The sequence below is a fragment of the Euphorbia lathyris genome, chromosome 3 (genome assembly GCF_963576675.1).
Source record: "Euphorbia lathyris chromosome 3, ddEupLath1.1, whole genome shotgun sequence".
NCBI classification, from domain to species: Eukaryota; Viridiplantae; Streptophyta; class Magnoliopsida; order Malpighiales; family Euphorbiaceae; genus Euphorbia; species Euphorbia lathyris.
Genome location: NC_088912.1, coordinates 94,619,427 through 94,629,345, shown reverse-complemented (window position 1 = coordinate 94,629,345; position 9,919 = coordinate 94,619,427).

Here is a 9,919-nt window from a genome sequence, read left to right as displayed (position 1 = left end):
CCGACTTAAGATTCAGTTAGACTATCGTGAATTCCGACTTAAGGTTCAGTTAGACTCGTGTTACTGCTACGAGTCTATCCGTACAAATTTTTAGTTTCAACATCTTCCTATTATTATTATTATTTTTCAATATATAATGATTTAGACCATGACAATTCAATAATTAACTAGCGACAACTATTTTTTTCCGTGACCGTAACCGAAACCTCTAATTAATCGTCTATTAAATTCTGATTATCGAAAACTAACAGTATAAAATCGTCTATTAAATTCTGATTATCGGAAACTAACAGTATGAAATCGGACATAGCTCGACTTCGTCGCCTAAAATACATTAAGGGGGTCTTTCCTTTCTTTTTTTTTTTCCTTTTCCTAACCTTCACATTGTTCTATTTATAATAATTTCCTAACCTTCAAATTATTTTTTTTTAGAATAATTAAGGGTGTGTCTTATTCAATTGAAATGTGTCATTTTTATACACAATTAGAAATAATTTTTTGACAAGTGGGTTTTTAATCTTTTACAAATTTCAACAAGTGTTTACCACTTTGTAATTACTTGCCACGTTTTTTCTATTACAAATCCTAAATTTTTAGTTTAATTTGTATCATATAAATATTATAAACTTATATATACACACACATATATCTAAGTGAATTTGTACTTAGAAATAAAATATTAATTTTACTCATCTTAATTGATAAACTTTTTATAAAATTCACCCAAAACTTTTAAATTGCTCCTAAACACATTAAATTGAACTTAATAGTATACTTAAAATCATAACTAATTAATACCGTCTATTTCGAAAATAAAGATTAGAATTTTCTTTTAGATACGGTCGTGACAATTCTACCCACCTTAAAGAATTTCGTCCTCGAAATTCATATCGATTTTTACTTAGCACAATTAATCGTTACAATTTCTTAATTACAGCTCACTATCGAACTGTATAACTTTCAAAATTTCGATTCCCAAATATTCGTATTTCTAAATCACCACCCACACTAGGTCCGAAGAAAATAACCTAGAGCTCTGATACCAAATTGTCACACCCGACCCTAAACGGCATCAGGTATGAAGGGAAAACAGGTTAACCAACTTCTAACAGTCTGAAAGGCGAACCGCTAGTTAATAGATAAAAAAATTATTAGAACCACCTAGAGTTTTATTAATTATTTGGCTTGGACATGATAATTCTATCAAACTTCCTACGTATCCCGAACGTCTTTTGATATTTAAATCGGGAATCAAAGCCACGTAGTTCTACCTATTTTAGGTAGTTTTAATAGGTAGTTCTCTTAACTTATTAACTCGTTTTAACCTATTGAGACGTTAATAACATTTAACTGTATATTTCACCTTATAACTATATAATGTTATATATATAACTCATTTCGTCAAAACGAATCAAATCAAATAAACGTTCCGTTTATCATCAAAACGAATAACGTTTCATCAAACCGACGCTTTATTAAACCAAATCGTAATCAAAGAAACATTTTATCAAACCAACTCGTAATCAAATAAACATTTTATCAAACAAACTCGTAATCAAATAAATTGCTTTAACAAACCAACTCGTAATCAATCAAACGTAAAACATTATAATTCAAATCATAAAGCATTTCCAAAACGTAATATAAAAATTGTGTGTCCATCCTCGAATTCCACCCGTGTAGCTTATCATAACATCAATCATATCAATAATCGAGATATCTCATTTATATCTCGCATTGCCTAACGTTAGGACTACCAGCCGTGCACTCTGACCATACCGCCCTTAGGTATGGTCTTACAACTTACAACTCCTACCCCGGGCAATCCTAGATGGACAAAACCATTTTATCTTTCTTTCAGATTATCACAAAATAAAATCATATTTGGACTTTAATCCAAAATAATAACCACAATCGTAACAACTTTCTCAATCCAAAAACAATTCGTATAAAATCATCAGATTCGTTATCTCGGCCGAATTTCCAAAATACCACCGTAATAAATAATTATTATTCAAATAATCAAAATCAGAAGTACATAAATATTTTAAACAAGATATCTTAAATAATTTAATAAAACGTATTCAAAACCACATATTATATAAATAGTTTAAAACTAATGTTAAACCACATACTTTTATACGACTTATTTTTATCTGTCACCGAAATAGTTATGGATAACACTAAACCGGTATAGTTAATTTAGACCGAATATATCGTTAGACTCGTTATATTGTTTTAAATCTGTTTGAACTAACTTTATATTTAAATTATTGTACTAATTTTATATTTAACTTTATACCGACTCTAATTGGTAAATATCGGTATTAGTCCTTCTTATTTTAATTCGACAAATTAAACTCACTTAATTATTATATAAAACTAAATTTTAAACCAAACACTTTTATGAAACTATTTATGTTTGTCACCATATGAGACTATCTATGTTTGTCGCTAAAATTGTAACGTGTAACACTAAACGGTATCATTAATTCCGACTTAAGATTCAGTTAGACTATCGTGAATTCCGACTTAAGGTTCAGTTAGACTCGTGTTACTGCTACGAGTCTATCCGTACAAATTTTTAGTTTCAACATCTTCCTATTATTATTATTATTTTTCAATATATAATGATTTAGACCATGACAATTCAATAATTAACTAGCGACAACTATTTTTTTCCGTGACCGTAACCGAAACCTCTAATTAATCGTCTATTAAATTCTGATTATCGAAAACTAACAGTATAAAATCGTCTATTAAATTCTGATTATCGGAAACTAACAGTATGAAATCGGACATAGCTCGACTTCGTCGCCTAAAATACATTAAGGGGGTCTTTCCTTTCTTTTTTTTTTTCCTTTTCCTAACCTTCACATTGTTCTATTTATAATAATTTCCTAACCTTCAAATTATTTTTTTTAGAATAATTAAGGGTGTGTCTTATTCAATTGAAATGTGTCATTTTTATACACAATTAGAAATAATTTTTTGACAAGTGGGTTTTTAATCTTTTACAAATTTCAACAAGTGTTTACCACTTTGTAATTACTTGCCACGTTTTTTCTATTACAAATCCTAAATTTTTAGTTTAATTTGTATCATATAAATATTATAAACTTATATATACACACACATATATCTAAGTGAATTTGTACTTAGAAATAAAATATTAATTTTACTCATCTTAATTGATAAACTTTTTATAAAATTCACCCAAAACTTTTAAATTGCTCCTAAACACATTAAATTGAACTTAATAGTATACTTAAAATCATAACTAATTAATACCGTCTATTTCGAAAATAAAGATTAGAATTTTCTTTTAGATACGGTCGTGACAATTCTACCCACCTTAAAGAATTTCGTCCTCGAAATTCATATCGATTTTTACTTAGCACAATTAATCGTTACAATTTCTTAATTACAGCTCACTATCGAACTGTATAACTTTCAAAATTTCGATTCCCAAATATTCGTATTTCTAAATCACCACCCACACTAGGTCCGAAGAAAATAACCTAGAGCTCTGATACCAAATTGTCACACCCGACCCTAAACGGCATCAGGTATGAAGGGAAAACAGGTTAACCAACTTCTAACAGTCTGAAAGGCGAACCGCTAGTTAATAGATAAAAAAATTATTAGAACCACCTAGAGTTTTATTAATTATTTGGCTTGGACATGATAATTCTATCAAACTTCCTACGTATCCCGAACGTCTTTTGATATTTAAATCGGGAATCAAAGCCACGTAGTTCTACCTATTTTAGGTAGTTTTAATAGGTAGTTCTCTTAACTTATTAACTCGTTTTAACCTATTGAGACGTTAATAACATTTAACTGTATATTTCACCTTATAACTATATAATGTTATATATATAACTCATTTCGTCAAAACGAATCAAATCAAATAAACGTTCCGTTTATCATCAAAACGAATAACGTTTCATCAAACCGACGCTTTATTAAACCAAATCGTAATCAAAGAAACATTTTATCAAACCAACTCGTAATCAAATAAACATTTTATCAAACAAACTCGTAATCAAATAAATTGCTTTAACAAACCAACTCGTAATCAATCAAACGTAAAACATTATAATTCAAATCATAAAGCATTTCCAAAACGTAATATAAAAATTGTGTGTCCATCCTCGAATTCCACCCGTGTAGCTTATCATAACATCAATCATATCAATAATCGAGATATCTCATTTATATCTCGCATTGCCTAACGTTAGGACTACCAGCCGTGCACTCTGACCATACCGCCCTTAGGTATGGTCTTACAACTTACAACTCCTACCCCGGGCAATCCTAGATGGACAAAACCATTTTATCTTTCTTTCAGATTATCACAAAATAAAATCATATTTGGACTTTAATCCAAAATAATAACCACAATCGTAACAACTTTCTCAATCCAAAAACAATGCGTATAAAATCATCAGATTCGTTATCTCGGCCGAATTTCCAAAATACCACCGTAATAAATAATTATTATTCAAATAATCAAAATCAGAAGTACATAAATATTTTAAACAAGATATCTTAAATAATTTAATAAAGCGTATTCAAAACCACATATTATATAAATAGTTTAAAACTAATGTTAAACCACATACTTTTATACGACTTATTTTTATCTGTCACCGAAATAGTTATGGATAACACTAAACCGGTATAGTTAATTTAGACCGAATATATCGTTAGACTCGTTATATTGTTTTAAATCTGTTTGAACTAACTTTATATTTAAATTATTGTACTAATTTTATATTTAACTTTATACCGACTCTAATTGGTAAATATCGGTATTAGTCCTTCTTATTTTAATTCGACAAATTAAACTCACTTAATTATTATATAAAACTAAATTTTAAACCAAACACTTTTATGAAACTATTTATGTTTGTCACCATATGAGACTATCTATGTTTGTCGCTAAAATTGTAACGTGTAACACTAAACGGTATCATTAATTCCGACTTAAGATTCAGTTAGACTATCGTGAATTCCGACTTAAGGTTCAGTTAGACTCGTGTTACTGCTACGAGTCTATCCGTACAAATTTTTAGTTTCAACATCTTCCTATTATTATTATTATTTTTCAATATATAATGATTTAGACCATGACAATTCAATAATTAACTAGCGACAACTATTTTTTTCCGTGACCGTAACCGAAACCTCTAATTAATCGTCTATTAAATTCTGATTATCGAAAACTAACAGTATAAAATCGTCTATTAAATTCTGATTATCGGAAACTAACAGTATGAAATCGGACATAGCTCGACTTCGTCGCCTAAAATACATTAAGGGGGTCTTTCCTTTCTTTTTTTTTTTCCTTTTCCTAACCTTCACATTGTTCTATTTATAATAATTTCCTAACCTTCAAATTATTTTTTTTAGAATAATTAAGGGTGTGTCTTATTCAATTGAAATGTGTCATTTTTATACACAATTAGAAATAATTTTTTGACAAGTGGGTTTTTAATCTTTTACAAATTTCAACAAGTGTTTACCACTTTGTAATTACTTGCCACGTTTTTTCTATTACAAATCCTAAATTTTTAGTTTAATTTGTATCATATAAATATTATAAACTTATATATACACACACATATATCTAAGTGAATTTGTACTTAGAAATAAAATATTAATTTTACTCATCTTAATTGATAAACTTTTTATAAAATTCACCCAAAACTTTTAAATTGCTCCTAAACACATTAAATTGAACTTAATAGTATACTTAAAATCATAACTAATTAATACCGTCTATTTCGAAAATAAAGATTAGAATTTTCTTTTAGATACGGTCGTGACAATTCTACCCACCTTAAAGAATTTCGTCCTCGAAATTCATATCGATTTTTACTTAGCACAATTAATCGTTACAATTTCTTAATTACAGCTCACTATCGAACTGTATAACTTTCAAAATTTCGATTCCCAAATATTCGTATTTCTAAATCACCACCCACACTAGGTCCGAAGAAAATAACCTAGAGCTCTGATACCAAATTGTCACACCCGACCCTAAACGGCATCAGGTATGAAGGGAAAACAGGTTAACCAACTTCTAACAGTCTGAAAGGCGAACCGCTAGTTAATAGATAAAAAAATTATTAGAACCACCTAGAGTTTTATTAATTATTTGGCTTGGACATGATAATTCTATCAAACTTCCTACGTATCCCGAACGTCTTTTGATATTTAAATCGGGAATCAAAGCCACGTAGTTCTACCTATTTTAGGTAGTTTTAATAGGTAGTTCTCTTAACTTATTAACTCGTTTTAACCTATTGAGACGTTAATAACATTTAACTGTATATTTCACCTTATAACTATATAATGTTATATATATAACTCATTTCGTCAAAACGAATCAAATCAAATAAACGTTCCGTTTATCATCAAAACGAATAACGTTTCATCAAACCGACGCTTTATTAAACCAAATCGTAATCAAAGAAACATTTTATCAAACCAACTCGTAATCAAATAAACATTTTATCAAACAAACTCGTAATCAAATAAATTGCTTTAACAAACCAACTCGTAATCAATCAAACGTAAAACATTATAATTCAAATCATAAAGCATTTCCAAAACGTAATATAAAAATTGTGTGTCCATCCTCGAATTCCACCCGTGTAGCTTATCATAACATCAATCATATCAATAATCGAGATATCTCATTTATATCTCGCATTGCCTAACGTTAGGACTACCAGCCGTGCACTCTGACCATACCGCCCTTAGGTATGGTCTTACAACTTACAACTCCTACCCCGGGCAATCCTAGATGGACAAAACCATTTTATCTTTCTTTCAGATTATCACAAAATAAAATCATATTTGGACTTTAATCCAAAATAATAACCACAATCGTAACAACTTTCTCAATCCAAAAACAATTCGTATAAAATCATCAGATTCGTTATCTCGGCCGAATTTCCAAAATACCACCGTAATAAATAATTATTATTCAAATAATCAAAATCAGAAGTACATAAATATTTTAAACAAGATATCTTAAATAATTTAATAAAACGTATTCAAAACCACATATTATATAAATAGTTTAAAACTAATGTTAAACCACATACTTTTATACGACTTATTTTTATCTGTCACCGAAATAGTTATGGATAACACTAAACCGGTATAGTTAATTTAGACCGAATATATCGTTAGACTCGTTATATTGTTTTAAATCTGTTTGAACTAACTTTATATTTAAATTATTGTACTAATTTTATATTTAACTTTATACCGACTCTAATTGGTAAATATCGGTATTAGTCCTTTTTATTTTAATTCGACAAATTAAACTCACTTAATTATTATATAAAACTAAATTTTAAACCAAACACTTTTATGAAACTATTTATGTTTGTCACCATATGAGACTATCTATGTTTGTCGCTAAAATTGTAACGTGTAACACTAAACGGTATCATTAATTCCGACTTAAGATTCAGTTAGACTATCGTGAATTCCGACTTAAGGTTCAGTTAGACTCGTGTTACTGCTACGAGTCTATCCGTACAAATTTTTAGTTTCAACATCTTCCTATTATTATTATTATTTTTCAATATATAATGATTTAGACCATGACAATTCAATAATTAACTAGCGACAACTATTTTTTTCCGTGACCGTAACCGAAACCTCTAATTAATCGTCTATTAAATTCTGATTATCGAAAACTAACAGTATAAAATCGTCTATTAAATTCTGATTATCGGAAACTAACAGTATGAAATCGGACATAGCTCGACTTCGTCGCCTAAAATACATTAAGGGGGTCTTTCCTTTCTTTTTTTTTTTCCTTTTCCTAACCTTCACATTGTTCTATTTATAATAATTTCCTAACCTTCAAATTATTTTTTTTTAGAATAATTAAGGGTGTGTCTTATTCAATTGAAATGTGTCATTTTTATACACAATTAGAAATAATTTTTTGACAAGTGGGTTTTTAATCTTTTACAAATTTCAACAAGTGTTTACCACTTTGTAATTACTTGCCACGTTTTTTCTATTACAAATCCTAAATTTTTAGTTTAATTTGTATCATATAAATATTATAAACTTATATATACACACACATATATCTAAGTGAATTTGTACTTAGAAATAAAATATTAATTTTACTCATCTTAATTGATAAACTTTTTATAAAATTCACCCAAAACTTTTAAATTGCTCCTAAACACATTAAATTGAACTTAATAGTATACTTAAAATCATAACTAATTAATACCGTCTATTTCGAAAATAAAGATTAGAATTTTCTTTTAGACACGGTCGTGACAATTCTACCCACCTTAAAGAATTTCGTCCTCGAAATTCATATCGATTTTTACTTAGCACAATTAATCGTTACAATTTCTTAATTACAGCTCACTATCGAACTGTATAACTTTCAAAATTTCGATTCCCAAATATTCGTATTTCTAAATCACCACCCACACTAGGTCCGAAGAAAATAACCTAGAGCTCTGATACCAAATTGTCACACCCGACCCTAAACGGCATCAGGTATGAAGGGAAAACAGGTTAACCAACTTCTAACAGTCTGAAAGGCGAACCGATAGTTAATAGATAAAAAAATTATTAGAACCACCTAGAGTTTTATTAATTATTTGGCTTGGACATGATAATTCTATCAAACTTCCTACGTATCCCGAACGTCTTTTGATATTTAAATCGGGAATCAAAGCCACGTAGTTCTACCTATTTTAGGTAGTTTTAATAGGTAGTTCTCTTAACTTATTAACTCGTTTTAACCTATTGAGACGTTAATAACATTTAACTGTATATTTCACCTTATAACTATATAATGTTATATATATAACTCATTTCGTCAAAACGAATCAAATCAAATAAACGTTCCGTTTATCATCAAAACGAATAACGTTTCATCAAACCGACGCTTTATTAAACCAAATCGTAATCAAAGAAACATTTTATCAAACCAACTCGTAATCAAATAAACATTTTATCAAACAAACTCGTAATCAAATAAATTGCTTTAACAAACCAACTCGTAATCAATCAAACGTAAAACATTGAGAGTGCAGTGCTGGGTGTTTGGTTGTAAACATTCAGTGGTAGAGAAATCTAGGTGCTGGGCTGTAGCACTTAGTAGGAGTTGAGTAGATGAATAGAGGAAGGTACTCTTGCATATTCAACTGCCTTGTAATTGGTTTGTGCTCTACCTTTAAAGAGCTCAGTATTGGATTCTAAAAGCCCGGAGGACTCTAGGGACTGGACGTAGGCAGAGAGGCCGAACCAGGATAAGCGATACTGAGTAATCTCTAAACTCTCTCTCAAATATATATATATATATATATATATATGTGCATGTGTTATATATGAAGTTTACTCAGCATATAAAATTGTTTAAAGTTGACTCTGAGTAATTTCAAGTGCTAAGTTAGAAGCTGACCTCCAAAGAGTGTCAATATCTAACTTATAAATAAAACAGCTTTAGTCAATATCCGGCCAAAGCTGTCTTATAGCATATCTGGCCAAGCTGACCAAAAGTTGAGTTGACAAACTCGCAAAATAACTAAGTCAGCATACAATTAAATGAAAAAAAATTATATTAGTTCCTAACCCCCCCTTGGAACTAATCACACGGGACCAACAAGTGGTATCAGAGCCTAAGCTCGCTACTCAAAGATATAACTATCTTGAGTGGATCCCCATAAATGGCTGAGAACAGCACTCGTTTCCTTCTAGGGAACCAAACAACACAGATACTTCCTGAGGGATTATCAATCACTAGACCTCCCCTATTCTTTGGATCTAATTATACATTCTAGAAGAATAGGATGAAAAACTTTATTCAAGCCACAAACATGAGTGCATGGCTTGCAATTGTTCAAGTTCCACATGT